The following is an 18,304-nucleotide window of genomic DNA, read 5'->3' on the forward strand; positions in this document are numbered from 1 at the left end:
CTATGCTGACGACACCCAAATAATCTTCTCCCTGTCTGCTAAAGAAGCTGCGCAATCTTTTTCTCTCTTAACAGGGCTTCGTAATATCGCGCAGTGGATGCAGGCTAATTCAACGAAACTCAATGGGGAGAAGACTGAGGTGCTAAACATAGGGAAGAATTAAGAACTTTGGGGTCCTCAGCACTGGCCCCCTGAATTGGGTGTCTTTCCCCAGCCTACCCACCAAGCACGCAATCTGGGTTTCATCATCGATGATCAACTCTCGTTGAAACATCATGCAGTAAAGGTGGCGGCGACCTGTTTTGGCATCTTTAAGTGGCTAAGAAAGATCTTGTGGATGTTGCCAGACTCTACGCAAAGAACCATAGTCCAGGCCTTGATTACCTCTCGCCTGGACTATGGCAACAGACTCTTTTTGGATCCAACAAGGATGTTATACGCAAGCTACAGGTAGTACAGAACACCACTGCTCACCTCCTATGCTGCATCCCTAGAACTATATTGCAATGTAACAAGGGTACCCCTAATTTAGCTTCCTATATCAGGGTTTTAAAGTAAATATTTGTGAAAGAATATATAGGAAACAATTGTTAAAAAAGTGAGGTAATGTACAAATCAAGAAATAAGAGCAACTCATTTAACTTCATTGACCAAATATGACTACAAAGAGATGAACTAGTTTATATTTCTTTCTTTATTACTTGTTATTGTAAATCTTTGTATTAGAAAATTATTTCATTTTTTCAAAAAAAAATTTATATACAAAAAGACTCATATAGTGTCCTAACATATCTTTTCTAAGCCTCCCTTTGTTAACATATGGTTTTCTGAACACAATATTGTTGCATATTCGATCAAACAATTACATCGCAGCTTATCTCAAACAAAAAAAGTGAATATTAAACATGGCTTTATTCAGTCTACGCGCGTTTCGGCGTTCAGCCTTCCTCAGGCGGCCATGATATTCATAACTCCTTGGCTTTTCTCACGTCCCAGGTTTCAGATGGAAGGAGTGCACACTTCTCCCTACTCGATAGATATTAGATTATATCCTGTTATTTCGTTTCAAATATTGGTATTTCTGTACTGGGGCGGGCACCAGCGTGTCTATCGGGCAGTCACCATGCAAGCGGCCATGAATACTTAGTAAACGTTCCGGTATTCCAAGCGCCCGTCATTTAGCTGTTTTCAAACACTTTTCAAGAAATATATTAGTTTTTCTAATGTGTCACCGCGTCATCCGGTGACATTCATGTGTTCCGAGTGCCCGTCGTCTGATTATTTCCAACCGCTTTTAAGGCGTGTCGTAATGTATTCGCTTTTCAGATGTGCAGCCGCATAATCACGTAATCCGGTTATATTAGTCTTCCCTCCCTTTCGGTTCGAAATGAGTTACCGAGGTAGAAACCCCTATCCCTAGAACTATGTCTGCCTCTGGTTCTTTGCGTACACTCCACTGGCTTAAAGTGGAAAACCGCATCAAATTTAAAACTCTAACCATCATGTTTAAGATCAAAACTGGCAAGGCCTGCCAATACTTGAGCACCTTTGCTCAACCATATGTTTCTTCCCGCCCCCTTCGTTCAGCTAATCAAGCTAATTTTATGGTCCCTATGCACAGATTGTCCCGGATGGGTGGTTGCTCTTTTTCCTGCTTGGGACCCACTCTGTGAAATTCTCTTCCTCTTGCACTTAGGACCGAGACCTGCTATACCCATTTTCGTAGATCTCTGAAAACCTGGCTTTTTGATCAATAGGCTTCTCCTTCCTCTTTTTGGCAAACTGCAAGGTGGCGCCGGGAAACCTTTGGGTAGCTGTGCGCCTTATAAAACCTAAAAATAAAAAGAAATAAAAGAAACGTGCCCAGTGGAGAAATATCTTCTACTCCATTCTCCGAATTTCAAATGCCCAAAAAGCCCCGCATGCCCTCAAACTGTCAGTAACCGCCTCAGACCTATGCTCTGCGAATGCTACCATCTCCATATACATCAATGGTAACATTCTCATTCAAGCCTCGAACGCCAATCTTGATGCCATAGACAAGATCTTCTTTACCCTCAAGAAAGCAGTGAACAACATGAAAATCACACCCCGTCACTACTTTTTCCGATCCAGATGACCCCCTAATTCCTTTACAATACCCCATATCGATCTCAACTGAAACGAAATCTCACCACACCCACAATGAACCATACCCCCCTGTCACATTGGTCTCAACCACACCTGGAATTTCCGGGACACGAATACTCCTAGATACCGGCAACCTCAGTGCAAACACACCGATGATATCCGTGTTGTCCAAGGGAGAATACACCAACACAAACTCCACCCACGACATCCCGCTCCCCACAACTACAACTGAGCTGGCATGTAAAGCCCCCCTTGACCCACTGCCTACCCCGACATCCGATCGGATCCCAACACCCATGTTACACACTCCAAGCACCCTAACTCACCACTTAACGACCATCACCAGAGCACAGGCGTCAACCCCTACCTTGCGGTCCCATCTCAAGGCTTTCCCCCACACTGATTGGGACACTCAAACAAACCTCCATGATCAACTAACCCCAATGGTCCCAAATAAGGTTTTACCCATGCAATCATATATAGACCTCAAGCAGCCAGACAGTTCCTGCGGATGTTCCCCCTTAATTGAACACACACCTACACATTCTACCAACTACTCTAATGCTGAGTGGATTGCACGATTCAATGAGTTAGCCGTCGGCATAGCCCATCTCAAGGTTGAGTTACAAAACCTATCAGCAATCACCAAAGAACTCCTAATCTCACACAGACCCACCAGTGCTACTGTGAATCTTATCAGTCACCAAACTAAAAGATACATCACTAAGAATTCACTTGCGGAAGACACCAGGCAGAGTAGGATCCCTCTACCCAACTACGTATCTAGTCCGAGAAGGGCAACGGCTGAACTAGCCGAAAAAGATATTGAGAACCTCCTCCTGTCCTATGCCAGCCAGACTAACAACAGCAAATGCTGAGGTGACATTATCCAATCCATCCAAACCAACCCCTTCAGAGAACCCACTCACAATTACAGATCCATTAATAGAGAAAACCTCACAAATATCAACATAGTGCAGACAACTCTCTCCCACTCGACCAGCAAGATTAAGTGTGCACTCATCAACTGCAGATCCGCTAGCAAACATGCTCCTGACATTTACGACATCATCCTAGCGAATGACCTAGACATTATTGTCCTTACCGAAACATGGCTCAATAGTACCTCCTCACCCATCCTAGACCTTTTGGTACCTCCCAGTCACGACTTAATCCGCCTAGACAGAAACTTGAAACTCGGCGGCGGGCTAGCCTGCATTTATCGAAGCACAATCCCAGTCAAGCAAGCAGATTTCATAGCTTTATCCTCCTGCGAATATCTCAGTATCAACATCGCCGATGACAAGCGCATCACCAGCATACTTCACATAATTTACCACCCCCCTGGTGATAACCTGACGTTCATCGATGAGTTAATGGAAATTATCACATCCAACGAAAATTTACAAGTACCAAAGATCTTCCTGTGAGACTTCAATCTCCACTGGAACAACTCAAACGATCATGGTGTAAGCTGCCTTAAATCCTTTCTGTCTGATCAGGATCTGTCCCAATTCTGTGACAGCCCAACACACAACAAGGATGAGACATTAGACCTCATCATAGCGAAATCGAACATTATATCTCTAGATTCCATCACTCCATGTGACTGGACGGACCATTACAGCATTTTCTTCTCCATCAATATTGAACTAGCTACAAAAAGAGGCCAACCCACAAAAACAAAACAATGGAAAAGGAATATAAAAAATATTAACCCCACAGCCCTGGTAAACCATTGCAATACTGCCCTAATCCCCACGTCATACATGGTGGACGTCCAAGACCTCACAGCCTTTTACAATTCCACTATGCTCGAAATTCTTGACTCCACAGTGCCCCTCCAAGAAAAAAGTGTTTCCTTCAAAATCTCCAAACCAAGGTTCAATGAGAACCTGAACTTTGATCGGTGCAAGCTAAGATCAGCGGAGCGACTTTGGAATTCAGCACCCTCCATCGACCATCTACGCCACCTGAGAATGCTTAGGAACTCATACAAAAGGAAGATCCTAACGGCCAAGGCAGACTTTTTCAAAACCCAGCTGAATCAAGCCATTAACCGCCCCAAAAAACTATTCGAAATCGTCAGACAACAAACGCGCAACACGCCTAAACCTATGGAACCTAACGATTCAGATACACCAAATTGCGATGAGCTTGCCAATTTCTTCCTAGAAATGACAAAATCCATTGAACTCGACATCCAATCTAGAAAGGCCCTCCCACAACCGATTGCTCATGATACTAAGTTTTACTCTCAGATCAAGGTCCATTTCAGTACTCCGACGGAAACCTCAAAGAACAATGCCTCTTGGCACGCCTTCTCGCCCATCCATGAACAAGACATCTATAACACTCTGCTAGCGATTATTCCCTCCAATCACTTCTCTGATCCCATACCGCCGTCTCTATTCAAAATGATAATAACCCCTATTCTACACCTATGGTCAAAGATTATAAATGCCTCTCTGAGACAAGGCTCCATACCAGACTGTCTTAAAGAAACCCGACTCCCGCTCCTCGGATCTCAACAACTACCGACCGATATCCAACATACCCACTTTGGCGAAATTGCTGTAAAAATGTGTACAAATACAACTTTGCAACCACATCGAGAACTACAACCTCCTAGACAAACACCAATCTGGCTTCCGTCAAGGTCACAGCACGGAATCTGCTCTCACCCACATAATGGATAACATACTAAATATGCTGGACCCGAACGAATTATGCCTATTGATACTTCTTGACTTATCCTCCGCGTTCAATACAGTTAAGCATGACAACCTGCTGTCCCTACTGGAACGAAGACTGGGTCTTACTAGCCCTGTGTTACAATGGTTCACCTCCTTCCTAAACAACAGAACTCAAAGAATCAAGAAGAAACACTCACTCTCTCAACCATCCATGGTCACCATAGGGGTTCCTCAGGGATCAGCACTTTCACCCATTCTTTTTAATCTTCTCATGGAGCCCTTGGCAAACGCATTGAACTCTGTGAACATTCTTTATCACCTATATGCGGATGACACCCAACTGTATATGAAAATCTCCTCACCAGAAGACTTCATCTCCCTCAACGCTATCCTGCAGAATACTCAGAGCTGGTTTACTGACAACCACCTCATGCTTAACACCAAAAAAAAGAATTCCTCCTAATTCTCCCCACCCAATCACACACCCAAGATAGACGTATGGTTGAATCAGCTAACTTCCTTTGACTGTGCCCCCCTCATCATTGACTCCGCGAAATCCCTGGAGGTCACCATAGATAAACACCTGAACATGCAGGTGCAAACCTCTAAAGCCACCATGGGAGGCAATCACCAGTTGAGTTTACTAAGGAAACTTAAACCCTTCCTCCCACAGACAGACCTAAAAATGGCGGTACAAGCCCTAGAATTACAAAGACTGGACTATGGAAGTACCACTCTATGCGGTCTCCCCAGATACAAGCTGGCACTGCTGAGAGCATTTCTTAACACTGCGGACAGACTGGTCTCAGGATCTAAAAGAAATAGCCACATTTCCCCAACCTTGAAAGCTCTGAACTGGCTGCCCTACAAGGCAAGAATACACCTAAAGATCGCTTGCATGACCCATAAAGCCCTGCACAGCAATACCCCCAGTTACTTAGCACTAAAGCTAGAACGATCGGGAGGATGCAGACAATTGCGAAGTGTAAGCTCACTACTACTGAAACCACAGTCCTTCCATAAAACGAATACCGGGTGCTGAGCTTTCTCAGGGATCGCACCGAAGATTTGGAACTCTCTACCTCCAGCTGTACGTGGAATCCCTTCCTTCACCTCCTTCAAAGAAGTGAGAATGCTTCTAATGAACAAATTCACATCCTAAGGCATCATACTTTACTCTGACTGCTAGTGACCATGCTATCCATTTATTACCGTCTACCTCTTTTGTATTGAACTGCGAATACCAAATGTATGTATACTTCCTCATCCCGCTAAGGTTGAATAACTGTGTAATGTGATGCGCTTCGATTCCCTCGTGGATCACTCACCGCCGACTACTAGGCACCTATGCTATCCTTATATATTATTATCTACTTTTTTTGTGTTGAATTGCAAATACCAATTGTACCTTTACTACCTCAACCTCCGAAAGCTGAAAAACTGTGTAACGTGAATTGCTCCGATTCCCTCGTGGATCATTCTTTGTTGACTACTAGTCACCTGAGCTATCTATTTACTATTACCTACCTCCTTTGTATTATGGCGAGCACCGAATGTATGTACACCACTTCAACCATCTAATGTTCAATTATGTTATATTGAAAAGCACTCTGATACCCTTGTGGGTCATGTTCGCGCTATATAAAACTTTATTAATAAATACATAAATAAATCGGTGGTTGTGAGTGTGTGTGTGTGTGCATGCAAGTGTATGGTTGGGTTGTAATAATCTCAAACAAACCACAACTTAAAAAGATAGCCAGGCGCTGCAACACACAGTGGGAATAGAACAGGAACACACAAGCACACAAAAACTGAATTCAGAAACACACACACACACACATTTACACACACACGCAAAGAATCACTGTGCATCTAATCAAATAAAGCAAAAAATATGCCTCTCTAGCATTGCTGAAAACTGAACTCTCCACAAATTTTTTCCCGATACCCGCTATGTATAGACATCCTCAGACACAGAAAAAGCCACCAAATACAGCACCACCCGGGAAATGCATCCCACATATCAATCTGAAAAAGAAAACATTTAGTTAATGCAATACATGTTCCAACACAATTATCCATTACTAAAAATATATCATAATATACAAAATTCCACTTGGTGCTTCAGCTCAGACATAGAAGGCACAGAAAGGCACATGGTGCAGAAGCCAACATCAGATACATACATGAAAAAGTTGGAGACAAACCAAGAAATGGCTCACAAAAGACACATCTGCCTTTAACAACCACACTATTGCAATGGAACCCATAACACCTGCTCTATGGGCCATAACACACTTTGTTCTTTTAAGTTCAAAGAGTTTTATTGAAGGAAAAGACAATACATTCCAAATGTACTACATAATAAATGTAAAGAATTGGACTAATTACACGTAACCATAAATATGCAAGAATTGACTAAATTAAAACAATAAAGCTATATAAATAACTATATAAAGAAATGTGGAACAATTAGGGAGATCAAGGTGGCGTAAGAACTTCTTGTTGAGAAGGAGTAGGCACTGGCGTCAATATATGTTACAACTGGTGACCACAGATTAACACGTTTCATAGCTAAATGAGAAGGACATACAAAAGCAGTATCTAATCTATGGTTATGACAAACAGTGAACCACCAAGCCTTATAGGAAATGTTTGTAAAGTCTTTCCAGTTAACAGTGATCTGCTGAAAGGCAATCGGTAATAACAAATCAATAATTCTAACATTGAAAGAAACATTATCCCAGATGGAGGAGAGACTACCCAAAAAAATGTGGGTAAAAGAAAAGGCAAATGCGGTGTTGAAAATAGTATTAATCCTGGACCATACTCGCACCCAAAAATTATGAACATGCGAACATGAGAATAACATATGGAAAAGATCGGCATTAGGGGAAGAACAAGTCCAACATAAATCTAAAATGGTTGGGGCTCTTTTACTCAATTTAGCCGGCGTGAGTAAAAGTCTGTTATAAATGAAGAAAAGTGTTTGTGTGATATTTGCTGCTCTAGAGGATTTGCGTATTTTAGTCCATATGTCTTTCCACAAACGATAATGACCAAGAGGTATTAAGGTCTTGTTCCCAAGCCACTTCGATTTTAGTCTTTTGTCTATTGATATCAGAGTTATGCAAAAGATTGTAAATAGTTGAAGCTGTGGGTTTGGTCCGTAATAATGTGTGAAGTCCTGAGTTTGAGAGAGGTATCTTGTGTGATTAGGCAATGGGAAACAGATTACAGCACAGTCTTCTTCAGTGTATTATATTTATGAATAAAGGAGGCTGGTAAAGAGAAAGTCTGTTTGAGGATATTGAAGGGTAAAAATTCCGAATTTGAAAACCGCTGATGAGTCCAAACCAAACCCTTATTTCTCCAGCTTCTCCAATAAAAAGGTTTGTTGTTAATCAATACATTTTTATTATGCCAAATTGTAGAGTTCAGAAAAGATTCCTTGTTAACACCAGCAGCCTGTGCAGGTACTACAAGTAGCTTGGAAGTATATTTTAATATAGGGGTAGAGATGGATTGTGGTTTACAGGAAAAAGACAGATACTCGCGGAAAGAATAGGGAGAAAGGAAATGACGTTCAATTAAAGTCCAAAGGGGGCAACCGTCCATAGAATCGAGCAACCAAGAAGAAGCTTGGCGAAGTAAAAAAGCTTTCTGAAAACCCTCGGATTTAGGGCGAGTTAATTTTTGTAGGGACATTCGAGGTGGTTTCTTGCCCCATAAGAAAGCGGATAAGATGGAATTAATTTTCTTAAAGAATTTTGCTGCAATTGGGATCGGAATATTGGAGATAGTATAGAGAACAATGGGCGATATCATCATCTTGATAGTGTCTAAACGACCCCACTAAGACAAGTAGAGAGGATGCCATTTGGAAGTCAAATCAGAGATCTTTTGAATGCATTTGTTCATACATAAAGCTACTGTTTCGGAGATTGAGGATTGGAAATGCAGACCTAGATATTTGATGTGGTTAGAACTCCATTTAAACTGAGAGGCTTGAAAATCTGAGCTGAAAGTATGCGCAGTTAACGGTAATATTTCACACTTATCGTTATTTAACTTATATCCAGATATGAGGGAGTAAGATTTCACTTCTGCTAGGAAAGCTGGGATTGAGTCCTCTGGCCTGGAAACAAACATTAAAATGTCATCCGCATAAGCTGCAAGCTTAATATGAACATTTACTGTTTGAAAACCGTATATAGAGGGGTTCTGACGTAACTTGGATAAAAATGGTTCTAGGGCTAGGTTGAATTAAAACGGGGAGAGGGGACATCCTTGACGCACACCACTTTTTAAATTAAAGAAAGGGGAGAGTAGACCATTAGCACAGACTGCAGCACATGGATTAGAGTATAAGAGAGATACTAGGGTTATAAAATTAGGGCCAAAGCCAAACCATTTAAGAGCGCAGAAAAGATGCTTCCATTCGACTCTATCAAAAGCCTTTTCGGCATCTAGCGCAATTGCTGCCAAGGAGTGATTCATATGTGAAGACTTGGATAAAACGTCAAAAAAAGAGTTGTGTGTTATCCGTGATAACACGACCCTTAACAAAGCCAGATTGTTCCTTTCCTAACAAATTTGGTAAATAAAAATCCAAACGCATGGCTAAAGCTTTAGAAAAGATTTTGTAGTCAATATTGACTAATGAAATAGGTCTATAATTTTTGCAATATTTGGGGTCCTTACCGTCTTTAGGAATAAGACAAATATGAGCTTCCGAGAAGGAACCAGAGGAGCTTGCTAAGGAATAAAAAAAAGTAATAAGTGAATGCAATTTGGGTATCAAGAATTTAGAAAAGTGAACGAAAAATTCGACTATGAAGCCGTCCGGACCCGGTGCCTTATCCCTTTTAAGTTTTCGGAGAGCGTCCAACAACTCACTCTGAGTGAGCTCAGACTCCAAGGGAGAAAGATCCGGAAAATCCTGCTGGGGTTTTTGGATGGTTGAGAAAAAGTGTGAGAGAGAGTGATCCGTAGGTTGAATTTCCGAAGAATATAAAGATTTATAGAAAAGAGAAAACTCATTCAAAATCTCAGTATCTTTGAATTTCAAGACTGCATGTTCGTCAAAGACTGATTCAATATTTAATTTGTTATGACGGGTCTTTAAATAGTTGGCTAATAATTTCCCTGCCTTATTTTTACCCCCATAAAATTTTGGACTAGACTTCAGCAAGTAAAGTGATGCATAATCTGTGTATTTTCTATTAAAATGCATCTTAGCCTTAATAAGGGAACTTAAGCAGTCCTCCGATTTGGAGGTGTAATACAAATCTTCCAGTCTCTTAATATGCTGGAGAAGGTCTGTAAGAGTTTTACGCGCTAATTTCCGTTTTTTTGCAACATAACTAATGATAAAATCCCTTGCAGAGGCTTTGAAAGCATCCCAAATGGCCGAAAGAGACACGGATTCTGTGTGATTCCTCTCAAAGTAGTCAGTGGAGAAAGAAATAAAGGATGCAGAAAACTGTGGATCTAAGAGAAGAGCATTGTTGAAGCGCCATCTTCTAGGAGCGTCATTCCTAGGCAATACCTCAAAGCCTATCGAAACGGGGGCATGGTCCGATAAAAGAATTGGGCCAATATCTGCATACATAAGAGATTGTGAAATGTTGTGGGAAACAAAAATGCAGTCAATTCTTGATTGAGTGTGATGGGCCGGAGAGTAAAAGGAATATTCTCTAGTGGTTTGGTTACAAAGACGCCAGGCATCTAACAATTTATGTTGAGTAATAGTGTAAGTAAACGACCTGTGTATTTTATTGGGAAGAAAGGGTACCTTAGAGTTCCTGTCTATAAAGGGATCAAAAATTTGGTTACAATCTCCTGCTAATATAAAATTATCATCAATACAGGTAGAAATGTGCCTAGCTAAGTTAGGCCAAAAGGAAACATCTCCATTGGTAGGAGCATAAACATTGAGGAGAGAAATTGGAACATCTTTTAGTAACAACTTAACAAGGAGCCATCTCCCCTTATCATCAGATTCCTGTAATAACATCGTAATAGGAAGAGATTTGCGACATAAAATCGCAACACCATTTCGCTTACCATCTCCAGGAGAGCAATAAACTTAACCCACTCAACCTCGTTTCAATTTCAAAGACTCAATATCAGTAAGGTGCGTCTCTTGTAGAAAAACAATATCAGCATTCAACTTAGCCAGATGGGTCAAGACTCTATGTCTCTTTATAGGAGAATTTAGACCCCTAATATTCCATTAAATTAATTTAAGTGCCATGGATAATTAAAAAGCATAAAAAGAGTAATAATATGAAGCAATAGTCCAAATCAATAAGATGAAAGAATATAAATACCGAAATTGACAGAATAAAGAGAAATGAAACATTAAAATCAAAGCGAATAAAAAAGAAAAGTGTCAAGTAACAATAGTTAACGATAAAGCTTCGGTAAGATAAGATAGTATAGAGGGCCAAAGAGTGCCAGTAGAGCAAGGATTGAAAGAAGAGGAAAAGTAAAAATGTGATAGCAGAAAAAGAAGGAGGAAAAGAATTAAGAAAAAGGAAATAGAGAATATGAGTATCCGGGAAAGAAGAGAGAATAAAAGATACAAAAAAGAAAAGAGGAAAAAACGATACTTTCAATGCCCAAAGAAAAAAAGAAGAAGCAATATAGAGCGAGTTAATAGAGAAAAATAAGAAAACACTGACACGTGCAAGGAAAAGGAAGTATATAGCCACAGAAAATAGCAGAGGAAATGCATTATTAAAGACACCTGGAAGTTCATAAACAAAAATAAGCAAAACAGAAAATAAGACAAAAGACAAAACAGAACACATACCTACATAATTCAAACATGGAGGTGGGGGTAGGTAGAGCCACATGGAGCAGACGAACCGTCAGAAGGAGGCCAAAACTGGACCGGACAGGGAACACACCGAGACGCGAACAAGACTGTAAAGATAAAGGAGTATGAAGTTAGTACGCAACCAAATATAAAACAGTGAAGAAATGTTTACAAACCAACTAACTTGAGCTTAGAACCACATGCTCAGAACTTAATTGTGCACCCATTAACAAAGAGTTAAAGAGAAAACATCATGTGAGATGTGAGGAGGAGGAGCGCGGTAAGTCCATATGATCTATCTTGTGTGAACTGATGAAGCTTTGAAGACGTATTGGATCTTCGTAGGAAGTTGTATTGTTATTATAGGCGACTTTGAATAGACAAGGGTGGTATAGGCCATATCTGGCTCCCATTGAGCATAAATCAGATCTCATGTTAAGAAAGGCCTTGCGTCTGGCAGCTGTGGCCCTTGAATAATCCTGCGTAAAAAACAAAGTTGAGCCAGACCAGGAAATTTTCTGGATGGATTTAGCGGCTGAGAGAGCTTTCAGTAGATCCGTATATTCCAAAAAATAAAGAATGACTCCTCTTGGACGTTGCGGGGAGGCACTGTTGGTAGAAATTCGTCCTAGCCTGTGAGCATGTTGAATATTCAACTCAGGGGCGTCTGGCAAGTGAAGTATCTTAGGGAGGAAAGTTTTGAAAAAACCAATGGGGTCCGAACCTTCCGTGCCCTCCACTAGGCCATATAAACGTAGATTATTCCTCCTATTGCGATTTTCAAGATCCTCAGTCTGCTTGTGGAGCGCATTAACTTGTGACTGCAGAGATGGAATAGTCTTGGAGACATCAGCAAAGGATGACACAGTTTGCTCCACAGTGTTAAGTCGCGAGTCTAGTTGAGACCACTTATCGGAAAACACCTGCAGTTTAGAATTTGCCTCTTCAACGAAGGGTCTAAGGGCCCTTATCTCTTGTAGAAGCAGCTCCATCGAGACTGGTGAAGAAGATTTGGGAGGCGGGGGAGGGTGCTTCTATAGACGTTTAACGTTAGTCTTTCCTGAAACTGGTGGGACGGAGTCCATTGTTGCGCTATGAGTTTCAGATTGCAGTAAACCAGAATCCTCCAGTTTAGAGAGTTCAGAGAAGAGTTTTGAATTTTTAATAAAAGTACGCTTTGGTCTAGTTGAGGTGTAAAGAGAATCTTTTGCTCTACCCATCAAAAAATGGTGACAACAGTGCAGTGGGCAAGCAGCCAGACAGTAAATGTAGAGCTAAAATTAAAAGCCCAGGAGTCAGAGAGGTTTGCGTGCTGTATGAAAATTCGATTTATTTTAATGTTGAATAAACATCCAGACGTGAAAAATATGATAGTTCGCCTTATAGAAGAAGAATAGCCATTGACGCCCTGTTGGCAAAAGATCAATAAAGTACTCTACACAAGAGGAGTAGCTTGTGGTGAGACCATGAGGTAAGTATCATCGGGTATCACAGAGACTCAGAGGGCTGAAGAAATGAGGCACATAACTCCAGGAGGACCACACTGCGATTACATCAGCCGAAGGATACCTCAAAATTACCTCATTCGGATCCAGAATAGAGGAATGCGACCACGAACAATCAAAATGGCGGCCATTTTGCGAAGAGGACAGTCATCATTATAAGTAATATCTTCCTTTTTTGTCACAGTAACATGAGATTTTATTAAAAAAAAAATGGAAGCATAGTTAGCAAGCAGGTAATGAGCAGCAAAATTGAAAGCCCAGCATTAAGAAAAAAAAAGAAAAAAAAAATAATGAAATCCGCTTGCGAGTGAAGAAGAGGCATTCACAGCGCGTCCTCGCATCTAAAATGGCGGCCGCAAAACGAACAACGCTGTGAAGCGGCAATACCAGGTAGATAAAGCCTTCTTACTGCTGGAAACAGAAGCGCTTGGGGTCCTCAGGCAAAGGGCGATTGTTCATGGTGGTAATGAGCTGGTCATTCCCGCGCTGGCAGTGAATACGGCGCGTCGCTCCTGCCCGGACCTCGGAGCCTCACAAAGACGCCGCCATGCTTGTTGGGCGCTAAGCCACGCCCCAACACACTTTGTTCTAATGCTACGGTCACCTACATTTCCATCGTCACACTGATCCCTTAAATGAAATGAAACACAGCTGCAAACAACTATTACCAGCGATCTTGCGTCCCTCCTGACAAGACCCGTGTTCAGGAGACACCTGGGCCACACAGCCTTGGTGCACAATAGATGCTGCATCTATACACACGACCCAAAATCTCCATTAGATTTCCTTCATTTATTGCTAGTCCTATAAACACCTTACCAGAAGGAAATACCACACAAACACACAATACGCCTGCAGCATTTCTAAACCCCCCACAAGATAAGGTCTTACATAGTGCATCTTGCAGCCTCAGCTGCACCACCCAAAACTGCAACTTGAAGCAATTAAGTAATGCAGGACAAACACCAGCAGGGCAAGATAGTCCTGCATTCAACCACACGGACACCCTGGTCGACTGATAGAAAAAAAAAAAGAGAAACACAAATTCTTACAGAAGATACAGATCCACAGAAGTGAATTCAAAATTTGAATTATCCAGTGATATTTCAGGACTCATGGGTTGGCCACCAATTACATCATTTACTTTCATAGTGTGCCATTTCATTGAGGGACAACCCGCAGGCACATCAAGCATGGACCCTCCCCTAAAGGTGCAGATAAATTCCAAATGAACCATAAACATCTCCAAGACATGTTCATCCTCAGTGGTCCTCATTAGTGGAGGGTAATTTGGGGTCCTTTAACAAAATAAAGTACTGATACTGGATCAATGTCTGGTCATACCCACGTAACCTTGAGTCTCATCTGCTAGTGTCTAACAGAGAAGAACAAAAAATATGACAGACCGTCACTTTAGGAGAGGGTCCAAGATTCAAATTACATATGGATGGCATCACCCTGTAAAGTCAGAGCTACCAAACAAAAATGAGGGACTGGAATGCAGCTCATTGTCAATACCATTGGCCGAAATTAATTCAACCACTCCAATAAGTACTTTTCAGGTATCGCTTAGAGCTACTTTAGCTGTCTGTTGGCAAGTTCTGTTGTTGCCAAGAAATAACATGTTATGAATATATTTTGGGGCAGCCCCATGCTCGTGATTGGATGGCGTTATTTTCTATCATAGCGGTCTGCTCCCGATTCAATGGCTTTCATCCCAGTTTTTGTATTTATCCCACCCAGGAGCAAACAGTCACAACTGTATCCTTCCACTGCATACTTGTGGGACTCTTTTATTTATCCTTAAGCACTCATAGGGGGGAATATATGTCTAAGTGCTCCCTTCCCGTCTTTCACTCTTTTCCTTTTATATGTTTGTTTTCCCATGCTCTCCTTTCGCCCGATGGTTTATGTCTCGCTCCAAACCCACTCTGCTATATATTTGCAAAAAAGGTTTTAGAAGGGCCCCTGACCTGCAAAGTGCTGGCAGACTGTTTGCTTCAAGCTTTGTGTGTATTTCGTATTGAACTCCATCACTTGTCGGGTCGATTCCGTTATTTTATGGTTTTTACGTGTGATTCTTTTTGTCTTTTCTTTTCATTTTAATTTATAGGTCTAACATTGACATCACACTATTTTAGAATGGTAAATTAAAAATGTCACCATGAGTCACAATGAATGTGCATGCGTGCTCAGAACACATGTATGTGTAGGCTTCATGACACAAAGTATTAGAGACATATACGAAAGTGCTGCAGTGCATGTGTGCCTTGGCAATCATTTTAGGGAGGGTTTCCTTCAAGATTGCAAACCATAAATGTAGATGCATCTTGACCTAGGCACAGACATGTAGTTGACAAGAAGCATAGGCAAAGCCAACAATTTGTCCTTTTACTGTCTAAATCTATTGGCTTTGCACATGCTTGTTTTAATATAGGTTCAACACTTGCACCCAATCTTTTTCCCTGTGTTAAATGTATTGTTTTATTTTTTTATTTTACAAGAGTCCTGTAGCTGCACCGTATTGCTGTGTTGCTCGCTTCATTATTTGCCCTTCACACACATTTGTTTTCAAATTTTTTCCACTAAAATATATCATTCTCACATGACCATCTATCATGTTAGTTCGGTACATAAAAAATGGGGGCATATATCACAATGCATGCTCATGAATGAGCTAAGACTCATGCAGCCGCCACAACACATTAGTGCGCATTGCCAGTCATATTGGAATGGATGTTCTTGAATCAAAAACCCATCAAAAAATGTCAGCCATGCACGTGTACAACTGAAAAAAAAATTCTGGAGAACACAATAGCGGTGCATTTTAAACATAACACCTATTGGCTTAGCCAGTGCTTGTTGCTTCTCTCAGTGATTCACCGTAAACAGACTGGATATTCCCAGACAAGGGTTCCCTAATTTTTCTGCAAAAGGTCTTAAGTTACACAAGCCTCTGCATAAGGCTCATACAGGCTGAAACATGTCTGAGGTTGCTTGTGTTCACATAGCAGAGAGCACATGGTCTAACCGTGCGGGCTGGACTGTCTGGAGTGCGCTCTAGATTCATTTGTAAGATTAATCTATAGCGATGAGATCCAGGGTAAGTCCCAGTGGTGGAGATTAATTCAAGCATTTTTAGAGTCACTCTTTTCACTATTATTTCACCACAAATGCCAGCTGACATGACGGAATGGAAAGTCATTTTGATTTCCATAATTGTATTTATTTATTTATTTACTGTGTTTGTAGAGCGCAACGCTTATCCCCTTGGGGATGTCAGAGCGCTGGAAACTTAATTATCCTATCCACGAAGAGAATCTTACTGCGAGCCAAAGTCAGAAAAAAGCTATTGTCCGAAAAAAGCCATGTTTTTAGTTTTTTCCTAAACCAGGAGGGGTTGGGGGGGATGTCCAGGGTAAGGAATTCCACTGGACTTCCACCAACTAGGAAAACGATCGACCGCCTGACCTAACTTGCCGTACTCGCTTTGTTCTAGCCACGGCTAAATTCCTGGATCTTCAATCACAGGTGGGTTTGTAAAACTCCATCCTCGTCTACAGAATCTCTGGCCCCCTCTTGCACAGGGCTTTATGGGCATGACATAAGAGTGTAAAGCTCGCTCATTTTCACATAGGGAGCCAATGGAGCGACGTCTAGCAAGCTGGTGTTGAGCCAAATCTGTCCATATTCTAGATTGACCTAGCGGTGGCATTTTGAATTACCTGGAGTCTCGAAAGCAGATACCCGGCCATTCCAACAAATAGGGCATTGCCATAGTCAAGTCTGCTGGACACCAATGCCAATGATGATGGAATTCATTTTAGGGATTCCTCAGGTTGATATATATACCAATAATGGAAACAGTGACTTGAGTGTATTAATCTCTCCAGTGCTTAATTTGTGAGACATAAGTGCCAGGGCCCTTGTCAGGAGGCCAATGTAGCTTGCAGCCCCCATGGCCCCTGCCAGCGCTGCAAAGACAGTACCAACACAACTACTAACCATCACATTCCTCCATATATGACAATTCAGACTATTCAAATACCCCAAAGGTATAAGAATGGCTTGGGAGACAGGTATTAGTCATTTGTAAGGTATATTGAATTAACAAACAGCTGTTATTGTGCTCGTCTCTAAATTAGACAAACAGGGCCACCATAAGGCAGACTATCATAAGCGCTGGTGTTGACAATTAAGAGCTGGTGATGAGCACCGGACACCACTGGCTCACATTAAGCACCGGATCTCTCCACAAAATGAAAAGGCTTAATTTGTGGCAAATTATGTGGTATAATGCAGTACATTTTCTATAGCATTACTTCATTAATTTGTCATTTTTACAATTGTTAACACTGTCTGGACATTGGATGCACCTCATTATTTCCCATTTGGCACCCCAAATATAGCAATAAGCAACAGAAATGTGACCAGTCAACTTTTGCAAGGGGCCTTCCATTGCACAGAAACATATGTCTCTGTGTTTTTAGTAACCTTTGAACCATTTGAGCTAGAAACAATCTTTTTGTTAAAATCGGCAGATTATGCAGCAGATAATGGATTATATGTTGCATAATTCCAGTGGCCCTGACCAGGCCTAATATTGACAATGCACTTAACAGTTGCGATATTTAGTCATATATATATATATATATATATATATATATATATATATATATATATATATATATATATATATATATATATATATATATATATATATATATATATATATATATATAAATGTTTTTCTTTTCAAAGCACCATCGATTTGAAAACGCACTCCAGACCAGCTGATTACTGGCTGTGCAGCATCTCTTCATTTAGAGTCTAAGCAGCCTTACGCGTTTCGGGGCTTCATTCCCCTTGTTCACAGGCATCAATGCAGAGGTACAACGTCCTTACGTTTAAATAGGCGCACTCTTTAACATGCAACTTGGTTCTCTCACTCGCGCTGCATGCTGGGATAGGAAGTCCTTATAATTTGAAGGCGCTTTATCCAAAAGTACAAACGATTGATTATGCAAGGACTTCCTATCCCAGCATGCAGCGCGAGTGAGAGAACCAAGTTGCATGTTAAAGAGTGCGCCTATTTAAACGTAAGGACGTTGTACCTCTGCATTGATGCCTGTGTACAAGGGGAA

This window comes from Triturus cristatus, chromosome 9 (genome assembly GCF_964204655.1).
Source record: "Triturus cristatus chromosome 9, aTriCri1.1, whole genome shotgun sequence".
In the NCBI taxonomy this organism is placed as follows: domain Eukaryota; kingdom Metazoa; phylum Chordata; class Amphibia; order Caudata; family Salamandridae; genus Triturus; species Triturus cristatus.